This window comes from Marmota marmota, unplaced genomic scaffold (assembly GCF_001458135.2).
Source record: "Marmota marmota marmota unplaced genomic scaffold, marMar, whole genome shotgun sequence".
Lineage (NCBI taxonomy): Eukaryota > Metazoa > Chordata > Mammalia > Rodentia > Sciuridae > Marmota > Marmota marmota.
In genome coordinates this window covers 41,221,968-41,233,039 of record NW_026000016.1, presented here as the reverse complement: position 1 = coordinate 41,233,039, position 11,072 = coordinate 41,221,968, and positions in this window count along the sequence as shown.

The following is an 11,072-nucleotide window of genomic DNA, read 5'->3' as shown; positions in this document are numbered from 1 at the left end:
TCCATTGCTTAGGTCCTTGGTCCACTTTCAGTTGAGTTTTTGCACAAGCCTTTTGGTGCTCACATCATACCACCCTGTGACATAGATGTTGAATATGGACCTACAGCAATTGATGTTTACCCTGGGAGGATCTGGTCTTGCTTTGAACCATTCCTCTTTGTCATTTCCCTACTCCTTCCTTTGGTAATGGGGACATTTATCCTGTGTGTGTGTCTTGGGAACATGCAACTGTTGGTTTGATTTTTACAGTGGTTCACATCAAATATTTATCCTTGAGTCTTGAGAGAAGACTTTGAGCTTGGATGTTTGAGCCATATTGGAACTATTGACTACAGGAACTCTTGGAGATTAATGAAATGCAATTCGCATTGTCTCAGAGACAATAGTTCTGGGAGCTGTGGGCAGAATATTATGTTTTGGATCTTACATGTCCTCATTAAGCCCATGTGTTAAAGACTTGGTCCCCAATGCAGGAGAGCTCAGAGATTAGGCCTTGAGCAGAAGATAGGATCATAAAGGGCTCTGACCTCACAAATAGATTATAAGAATGCTAGTGGATCCATCACTCAAGGGGTTATTTGGAGGTAAGAACTTGAGAATGTGCTCAAGGTTGGAGGATATAAATCATTGGGGGAATGCCCTTGAGGGTACATTTTGTCATTTGTCCCAGGCTCCTTTTCTCCCTCCCTCCTAATCTTTGCTTCCTAGCCACAATGAGGTAATCAACATTGCTCCACTACATGCTTTCTGTCATCATGTTCTATCTTGCCAGAGGCCCAAACCAATAGGGTCAAATAATTATAGACAATAAACAAATAATACTCAGATACTATGACATGGTACAGTAACCAGACATGTTATCCTCTACTGTGACCTTGTATAATTATCAGAAACATACAGAGAAATTGTGATCAGGTACAGAAAACACAGACAATACCCAGATACTGTGACCTGACACACTATCCAAAGACATTATCCAGATACCATGACCAGGTACCCTAAACAGAGACATTACAGTGATACTGTGACCAGTAATGAAAGAGTATTAGGTTTCTCTAGAGAAACAGAACCAATAGGACATATATAGGTATGGTTATAAAAAGGGGATGTGTTAAATTGTCTTATACAACCAGAAACTGGATAGTCCTACAGGGGCCATTTGCAGACTGGAGAGCTGGAGAGATCAGTAGCTTCTCAGCCCACGAAACTGGAGTCTCAGAATAAAAGGAACCATGATATCACCCCTGTCCTGGACCAAAGGGCTGGAAACCCCCTGGAGAGTTGCTGGTCAGGGTCTGCTTTGGAAGAATGAAGGAACTAGTTTCTGATGTCCTCAGGTGATCACAGCAGTAGTCAAGAACCCATTCACAAAGAATTGAGCTTGTTTCTGCTGCTGCTTCCTTGTTCTTCCAACTTTTTTTCCGTCCAAGACCCCAACCTATTGAACCCCCATGCTTACAATGGGTATCCACCTTAGCTTGCTGTCCCATATGCCAATCATTCCTAGAAACAACCTCACTGAGACACCCAGAAGCTTTTAATACTAGGCATCTCTTTTAATTCCATCAAGTTGGAAATTCAGAATAACCATCACACCAGATACATAGCAGGTAGAGTAACCAGAGATGTCAGCCAGATACCATGACTAGGCATAGCAACCACAAACAAGTATGTACCATGACCAGAAACAGTAACCAGAGAATAAAATCAGATATGTAAAGTGATCAGAGACAAAATCCAGTCCATTATCAGGCATAGTAATCACAGATGTTAGGCACCATGACCTGATCCAGCAACTGGACGTTATCTAAGTATTGTGAGTAGTTACTATAACCAGAGACATTAATTATATAATGTCACAGACTTAAGAGACATTAGCCAGGTTCTGTGACCAGATGAAGTAAACAGAAATGATACCCTAATATAGGGACCAGATATCGTAAACAGATATAATAACCAATGCGGTGACAATGTACAGTGTACAGAGACCTTAGCCAGATACTTGACCAGGAACAGTAAGCAGAGACTATGCTACTGTGACCTATTACAGAAAGGAGAAGCATAGTCAGATACTATTACTAGGTACAGTAACCAGAGAAATTGGGCAATTACTGTGGCCAGGTATGGTAACCAGAGACATTAGCAAGATACTGAGACTAGGTACACTTAACAGAGTCATTATGCAGATACTGTGACCAAGTACAGTAACCAGATACATTAACCAGGTACATAATCAGGTATAGTATATAGAGAAAATCTCAGATACCATGAGTAGGTACAGTATCCAAAGACTTTAGCTAGATACCAAGTTCAGTAACCAGTGACAATATCCAGATACTGTGACCAGATATAGCAATTAGAAACATGAGTCACACACCATGAATAAGTACACCATTCAGAGACAATTGCCTGATATTGTATCCAGATACATCCACTATAGCCCAAAGCCTGTTACTGTAACTGGGTGCAGGAACCAGAGATAATAGCCATAAACCATGGAGAGGTACCAAAATCGGACATTATCCAGACTCTATGACCAGGTACTTTAACCAAAGGTATTAGTCAGATAACCTGATCATGAATAGTAAACAGAAACAGCCAGATAACATGACCAGGTGCTGTACCCAGAGACATTTGTCACATACCATTTCCAAGAACAGTATATAGAGATAAAACCCAGAGATAGTGACCAGATACAATCTCGGGACACATTAGCCTCCTAGTATAACCAGTTCAAGTAACCAGGGACATAGCCAGATGTAGTGAACAGATCCCATATCCAGGCCTGATACAATGACCAGGGAGAAAGAATGTCCAGATACTATGCCTGAATACAATCAACAGAGACATTAGCCTACTACTGTGACCAGGTAAACAGACAATATCTAGATGCTATAAATAGATATAGTAACCAGGCCTGATTTAGTAACTAGGTAGGTAATGCTCAGATACTGTGCCTATATACAGTTAAGAGAGACATCAGCCTGATATGGAAACCAGTCACTATAACCAGAGGTAATATCCAGATTTAGTGATCAGGTTTGGGAACCACAGACAATAACAGATACAATGAACACATGCATTAGTATGGCAATTAGACACAGAAGCCGGATACTGTGATGAGGAATAGCAACAGGAAACATTAGCCAGATACTGTGACTGCATTCAGTAACTACAGACATTAGCCAGGTACTGTGACCAGTTGCAGTAAACAGAAACCATATTCAGATACTGTGACCCAGTACAGTAAGCAGAGTCATTTTCCAGACACTGTGACAAGGTACAAGGTACAAGCAATAATACCCAAATATTTAACTGGATACAGTAAGCAGAGTTATGAATCCAATACTTAGACCAGCTACAATAACCAGAGACATTAGCCGGATACCATGACCAGGTATGGTAAACAGAGACAATATCCTAACACCATAACTAGGTAAACAGAGACCTTAGCCAGATTTTGCGGATAGGAATAGTAAGCAGAGACAATACCTCATACCTCAATGTGTTACAATAAGCAAAGGCATTAACCAGAGATTGTGATCAGGGACAATAACCATAGACATTAAGCAAATATCATGATTAAAGACAGTAACCAGAGTCATTAGCTAGGTACAGTGACCAGGTACAGAAACACAATTCAGACATTTTGGTCAAGTATAGTACACAGAACAATACCATGACGAGTCATTAGCCATATACTGTGACAAGATAACAATAATCAGAGACATTACCTAGATACCATGACCAAGCATAGCAACTAGAAACCTTAACCAGATTCAATAACCATGACAGAGATAATATGGAGACACCTTGCCCAGGTACACTAAACAGATACAATACCCAGATACCATGCCTCCCATCCAGAGACACAAGCCAAGTATCTTGTCCAGGCATTGTAACCAGATACGTCAGCCAGATACTATGACCAGGTTGAGTAACCAGAGATAATATTCAGATACCATGACCCAGCACAATAACCAAAGGCATAAGCCTAATATTGTGACCAGATACTGTAAACAGACACTTCACCCTAATACCAGATACAGGTGCACTAAATAGACACGACAACCTGATGCTCTAACAAGGTAAAGTAGATGAAGATTCTGTGGCCAGGAACAGTAAGAAGAGACAATACCTCATACCTCAACCTGTTACAATAAGAAGAGGCATTCGCCAGATACCATGGCCAGGTACAGTAACTAGTGATGATAACTAGATTACATGTAGAGTTACAATAGGCAGAAATTTAATAAGACACCATGAATAGATATATTATCCAGAGACAGAAACTGTTACTGGGTACAGTAAACAGATTCTGTCAGTAGGAACAGTAAGTAGAGACAATACCTCGTACCTCAACCTGTTACAATAAGCAGAGTCATTAACCAGAAACATTAGCTAGAACCTTTGACCAGGCATAGTAAACACAGACAGATACAGTATACAGATACAATGTACAGCTACTGTCACCAGAGATGTTGGCCAGATACCATGACCAGGTATAGTATGCAGAGAAATGGGTCAGACATCTTGAATAAGTACAGCGTATGGAAAAATATATAGTAAATATGATCAGACACAGACACCAGACATTAATCATATTCTTTGACAAGATTTACTAACTAGAGACATTACCCAGAGCCATGACTGGGTAGAAGAATAACAGGAGATATAAGCCAGACACTGTGGTCAGATACAGTAACCAGAGAAAATATGCAAATACTATGACTTGGGTACAGTAATCAAGAGACATTTCTCAGACATTGTGATCAGTTATAGTAACCAGAGACATTAGTTAGATACAGTGGCCCAGGTACTATAACCAGAGAAATTAGACACTTTCCATGACCAGGTACAGGAAGCAGAAAAATTAGCTAGTTACCATAACCAGGTTCAATAACAAGAGATATGAGCCAAAAACCATGACCAGGTTCAATAAACAGAGGGAGAAAAAAATAGATATTGTGACCAGTTACAATAAGCAGAGTCATTAGGTAAATACCATGACTAGGTATAGTAACCAGAGTCATAACACATATAAGATAACCAGATACAGGAACCAAAGACATTAGCCAGATACAGCAAGTACAGAAACCAGAGCCATTAGCAACTCCTGTGAGAGGTATGGTAACCAGAAACTATTTAGCCAGATTCTGTGACCAGTAACTAGATACATTAACCAGATACCAAGGCTAAGTAGAGGATACCAAGATAATACCAAGATACCATGATACAGTACAGTAACCAGGACATTGGCCAGATACCAAGACCAGACAGTAAAAAGAGTCATTACCCAGATACCGTGACCAAACAGAGAAATCAGAGACATTATCAACTACTATGACAAGATACAATAATCAGAGAATTAAGCCAGATATTATGACCAGGTACAGTAAACTGAGACAATACCCAAGTATGGTCATGAGGTCCAGAAACCTGAGACATTGGCCAGATCCCATGACAGGTACATCAAGCAGAGACCCTGATCCCTGACCAGGTACAGTAACCAGAGTCATGAGTCACATACCATGACCAGTACAATAACCACAGACTTCAGCCACGTAAGGTCCAGGTACAATAACCAGAAACAGCCAGGTACTCTGACCAGACACAGTAAACAGAGAAAATACCCAGATACCATGACGAGGAACAGTAGGTAATCAGAAATGTTTAGTCAAATACTATGACCAATTAAAAAACCAGATACTGTAGCCATATACAGTAAATAGAGACAATATTTAGACACAGGGACAAGGTACAATAACCTGAGACACTAGTCAAATACTGTGACCAAATAAAATAAACAAAATACTACCCATATACTATGACTAGATACTATAACCCTAGTCTTTTTTGCAGATACTTGACCAGGTACAGCAAACTGAGACACCAGCCAGATGTCATAACCAAATAGAGTACTAGAGACGATACCCAGAGAGATGACCAGCTATTGTTACAATTGGCATTGGCCACATATTGTGACCAGATTCACTAACAAGAGACATTTGATACTGTGACCATGTAAAAGGAACAATATCCAGATACTGTGATCAGATATAGTAATCAGAGACATTAGCCAGATATCATGACCAGGTACAATAAACAAAGATAATGCCTACATATTGGGATCTATTATAATAAGAGACATTACCCAGATACTGTGACCAGGTACAGTAACCACATTGCACATTAGATAATTGCTATGACAAGGTATTGTAAACAGAGACAATAATTAGATACCATGACCAGGTATAGTAAACATAGACATTAGCCATATATTTCTGACCAGGTACAGTGTCAAACACTGGACAGATGATGTGACCAAGTAACCAGAGACTTTAACCAGATTCCATGAACAGGTACTGTTCAAGCTGCCCTGGGCTCAGCCCACCTGTGACTCCCTTGGTGACTTGGCTAGGGATGCCTGGGGCTGTAGGGGTTCTGCCCTGTGCTGGGTTGCACTGGAGAGGTGGCCCTACTTCTCCATATGCCCTTCACCTCTGCACAAGCTCTGATCACAATGAGTGGGGGCCAGCTAGCCACACAGCACCCTTCCTGGTTCCCCAGGCCTGACCTCACCCCACCTTGCCCACCTGGGCACCTTTCCTACCTGGAGCTCAGTGTGGGGATTCTGAAACCTTTGCAGCTACCGTGTCCTGCAGCATGGCCATGGTGGTCTAGTGCCAAGTCCCCAAATGTCCCCAAAGGCATGGAGATAAGGGCTGCACTGCTACACCGCAGACAGGGTGGTCAGTAGGGACGCAGGGCGGACAATGGACACCTAACACGGGGCCCAGCTTCTGAACTGGGAACCTCGGACCAGGACTACATCATGTCCAAGTGAAGGGAGCTCCAAGTCACAGTTCAGGCTGTTCAGCACCACCGCACACTCAGCGGTTGGCAGCAGGCCAACTGCCACCCGATCAGTGGTTGGCCTCAGGCCAACCGCTGCGCTAGGTGGTTGGCCCCAGGCCCTTGGCCACAATACAGATCAACCGCCATCCCACTGGAGCACGTGGATCATGGGAGCGTGTGGGCTTCTGAGCCCAGGAGAGCCAGACCATGAGGGGGTGGGGCTACCAAGGGCTTGCCACAATGTGTGGGGGTGGACCCTGTTGCCCTAGGCCCCGCCCCCAGGGTGCCCTCACAGGTGCAGTGAGGCCAGGGCAGGAGGGCCAGGACAGGGGGGCCAGTGTGGTCTCTTTGTGGAGCTTAGGGCCTCCAGGGCTTGCAGGGATGGTCAAAGTGAGGGCAGGGATGTCAGGGCAACTTCATGGAGTTGCATGCTGAATCCTCCAGTCCTGAGACCCAATTCCCCAGGGGAAGAAGGAAAAGTCCCAGTTCCAGGCACATATGTGTGGGTGCGCATGCGGCTGTATGCAATGTGGCCTTTCACCTAAAGCTTGAGATGCAGGAGCAGGCACTCACTAAGCCTGTGGCACGCATGTAGCTCAGCTGCCTCAGTGCCCTGCTAAAGGGGGTCATGAACCCACTGCCCCAGGAGGAAGGTTTTAGAGATGGCTGCTTGCCAGGCACAAAATGGGGAGCCAGAGCTGGGACACCCAGGTGCAGGGATCCCACCCTAGGACTGTGGGGCAGGAGGATGCAAGGTTCTGATGGCTGAGTCTGAGCTGGCCCACCATTCTGGGGCACTGCAGGTAAGGACATATTCCTGCTGAGGGTGGGAGCTGGACAATCAGTTCTTGGGAGGACAGAGCATGGCCACCTGATGGGGCTAACAAGCAGTAGGTAGACTTGTGAGGGTTTTTGAGATCCCTCAAGCCATGACAAGTGATTCTATGTCCACTCTCCTAAGGCGGAGCCATTTTGTCCCCAATCAGGCAAGCCAAGGGAGCTCCAGGGACTTTAGGAGACAGGGAAAAGGTGAGACCTTAGTCCAGTGCTTCTGGCCCACTTCTGTCTCATCACTCTCTCTCCACCTTTCCCAGCTCACTGTATAGTGCCAACCTTGCAGCTCCAGGTGCAGCCTGTGCTTCCAGAGGTGAGGGTGTCTCTGGACCTCAGGCCCTGAGTGGGACACAACTCAATTCGTCCTCACACCCACCCCCTGTGTCCACATGACATATCAGCCCCTCTGCCCTCTGGCACCCTAATTGGCTACTCTGACCAAACACATGTCCATCTATACTGTCTGGGGACCCAGGCCCACTGAAATCAAAATGGACTGCCTAGCCTGCTCAAGTGCATAACTCCAGGGGGCTGCCACATGGGACCCTTCCCACGATGCCATGGGTGTGGGGACATAGCAGCATATTTTATCCTAATCCATCATGGAGCAGATATTGGATGTATGGGTCTGATCCCTGACCCCCTGGACCTCATTTCCTCTGGTGAGAGGACTGTATTGGGTTTTCTGACCTGATTCCTTTATGGCAGGGGGAGAGGTCTAGGCTGGGACAGGGAGGAGGGGACAGCCAATGAACTGAGCCCCTGTAGTCTGACCTCCCATATGAACCTCCTGAAGATCCAGAGGGGATCCTCATTCCTAGGATGGTGCTCAGAATACACCCTGGAGCTCCAAGAGGGCCAACTCCCTCTGTACCCTACACCTGCTGGTCTCTGGGAGGTGACCACACCTCCAACTTTGTGCACAGCACTCTGCTTCATTTCTACCAGTTCCTTAGCAGCAATGCTGTTCTCTCTGTGCCAAAATGAGGAAAAAGGACTTGAAAACTCAGAACCATTGAGAACATTGTTTTAATGTATTTATTACGTTCTGGTCATTTTTCCCCCCAAAATTTTTCACAACAGATAGTGTGATTTCTATCTTAGATATAACGTGAATTAGATTGCATGTCAACTTTTATTTCCCTGAAGCTTGTTTTGCATATATGTGTATATGCCAAACATTATATATATACTTTCATTTGTGCTTAAATTTTTTAAAGAGTTTTATGAGCAAAATCTGAAAAAGCATAATATGTTTCACATGTATTAGAATGAAATACCATTTTATCTTAAATATTAGATATGAATAGGTCCTATACATAAATATCACCGACTTATAACTACATGACAATAAACTTTTAGTTTCCATGCCATACTTGATGGTTAAAGGAAAACCCTTAAACATGTTAAATTTAGCAGAGTTTATTTAAGCAAGAAAATGGACGAGGGGCCAGACGCAGTGGTACACACCTGTAATCCCGGTAGCTCAGGAGGCTGAGGATCACAAGTTCATGCCAGCCTCAACAGTGAGGCGCTAAGCAACTCAGTGAGACCCTGTCTCTAAATAAAACATAAAATAGGGCCAGGGATGTGGCTCAGTGGCTGAGTGTCTCTGAGTTTAATCCCTGGTTGCTCTCACCACCAAAAAAAAAAAAAAAAAAGGAAGGGAGAGAAGAAACAAGGACCCACTGACTTGACAGCCCAGGACTGGAACAGCTTCAAAGAACTTGGCTTCCCTGTGTGGCAGGACAGCCCCTGTGAACAGGATCCTCATGGGTTGCAAAGAGCTTGAGTCCCAGGACTCTGAAGTTGAAGGCTCAGTCGCTGCCCTGGGCTGAGACTTGGCTGTGTTACTTTAGTGTCCTCCACTCTAGACTTTCAAGTAGTGTGAGCACTAACCTAGGTGGAGTTTGTAACCTGAGGACTCAAGTGTGGAGACATCCTCCCACCAAACCTAATTGGATAATAACACAACAAATACAAGATTAAAGGATGAGTAGCATCTCTGACTTTTCACAAGTGATTTTAGAAAAAAATATACTTGAGGACTGTAAATACTTTATATGATTTTCCCTATTTTTGATTCAGAGCAAAATGAAGTGGGCAATAACTGAAGTATTATCAAAACTGGCTTGAATATAGTAAGCAAAATGACTATGTCGTGAAGTGTGAAGTCAAAGCATTGTGAAAGGTGTGAACAAGGAATTTCTCAATGATCAATAGTTCTGGGATCTGTATTTTAGGAAAGACCTACAGTGTAAATAATGATACATAGAAAAGTGAAGTTGAGAGCTGGAGACACAGCTCAGTGGTAAGGCACATGCCTAGTGTGCTGGAGGACCTGGGCTCAATCTCCAGTCCTGGAGGAAAAGAAAATTAGGTTGAATATTTTCAAAGCTCAATATTCATATGTAATATATTTCAGAATGCAAGATATTTTAGTGTAATGATCATTAAAAAGTATCATTTCACTGGGTAGAGTGGGGCCAAGCCTGTAATCTCAGTGACTTGGGGGCTGAGATAGGAGGACCACAAGTTTGAGGCCAGCCTCAGCAATTTAATGAGGCCCTAAGCAAATTGATGAAACTCTGTCTCAAAATTAGAAAGCAAAAGGGCCAGGGATGTAGCTCAGTGGTAAAGTGCCCGTGGGTTCAATCTTCAGTAATAATAATAACAATAAAAGGCTCATTTCTGCTGGTGTGGTGGCACACATACATAATCCTGCAATCCCAGCTGCTCTGGAGAGGCTGAGTCTGGAGGATCAAAAGTTCAGGGCCAGCCTAGGCAACTTAGTACGACCCGTTCTCAGTTGTAGAGTGCCCCTGGGTTCAATCCCCAGTACCAGAATAAATAAGTAAATACATATATACTTATATACATACCTCACATGAGACATTGTTCTATGCCATATAAAATTGAAATAGCTCAATATGTGAGTAAGGGAGAAAAAAAAATGCCCCATCAGGGAAATAATTCTCACCAGTTCCTGATCTCTTAGATGATCTTGCACCTATTTTTAGTTTTCGGTGGACACAACATCTTTGTTTGTATATGGTGCTGAGGATCGAACCCGGGCCGCACACATGCCAGGCGAGCACGCTACAGCTTGAGCCACATCCCCAGCCCACCTATTTGTTCTTTTTTTTTTTTAATTTTTTTTTTATTGGTTGTTGAAAAACGTTATAAAGCTCTTGACATATCATATTTCATACATTAGATTCAAGTTGGTTATGAACTCCCAATTTTACGCCAAATACAGATTGCAGAATCACATCGGTTACACATCCACATTTTTACATAATGCCCTATTAGTAACTGTTGTATTCTGCTACCTTTCCTATCCTCTACCATCCCCCCTCCCTCCCCTCCCATCTTCTCTC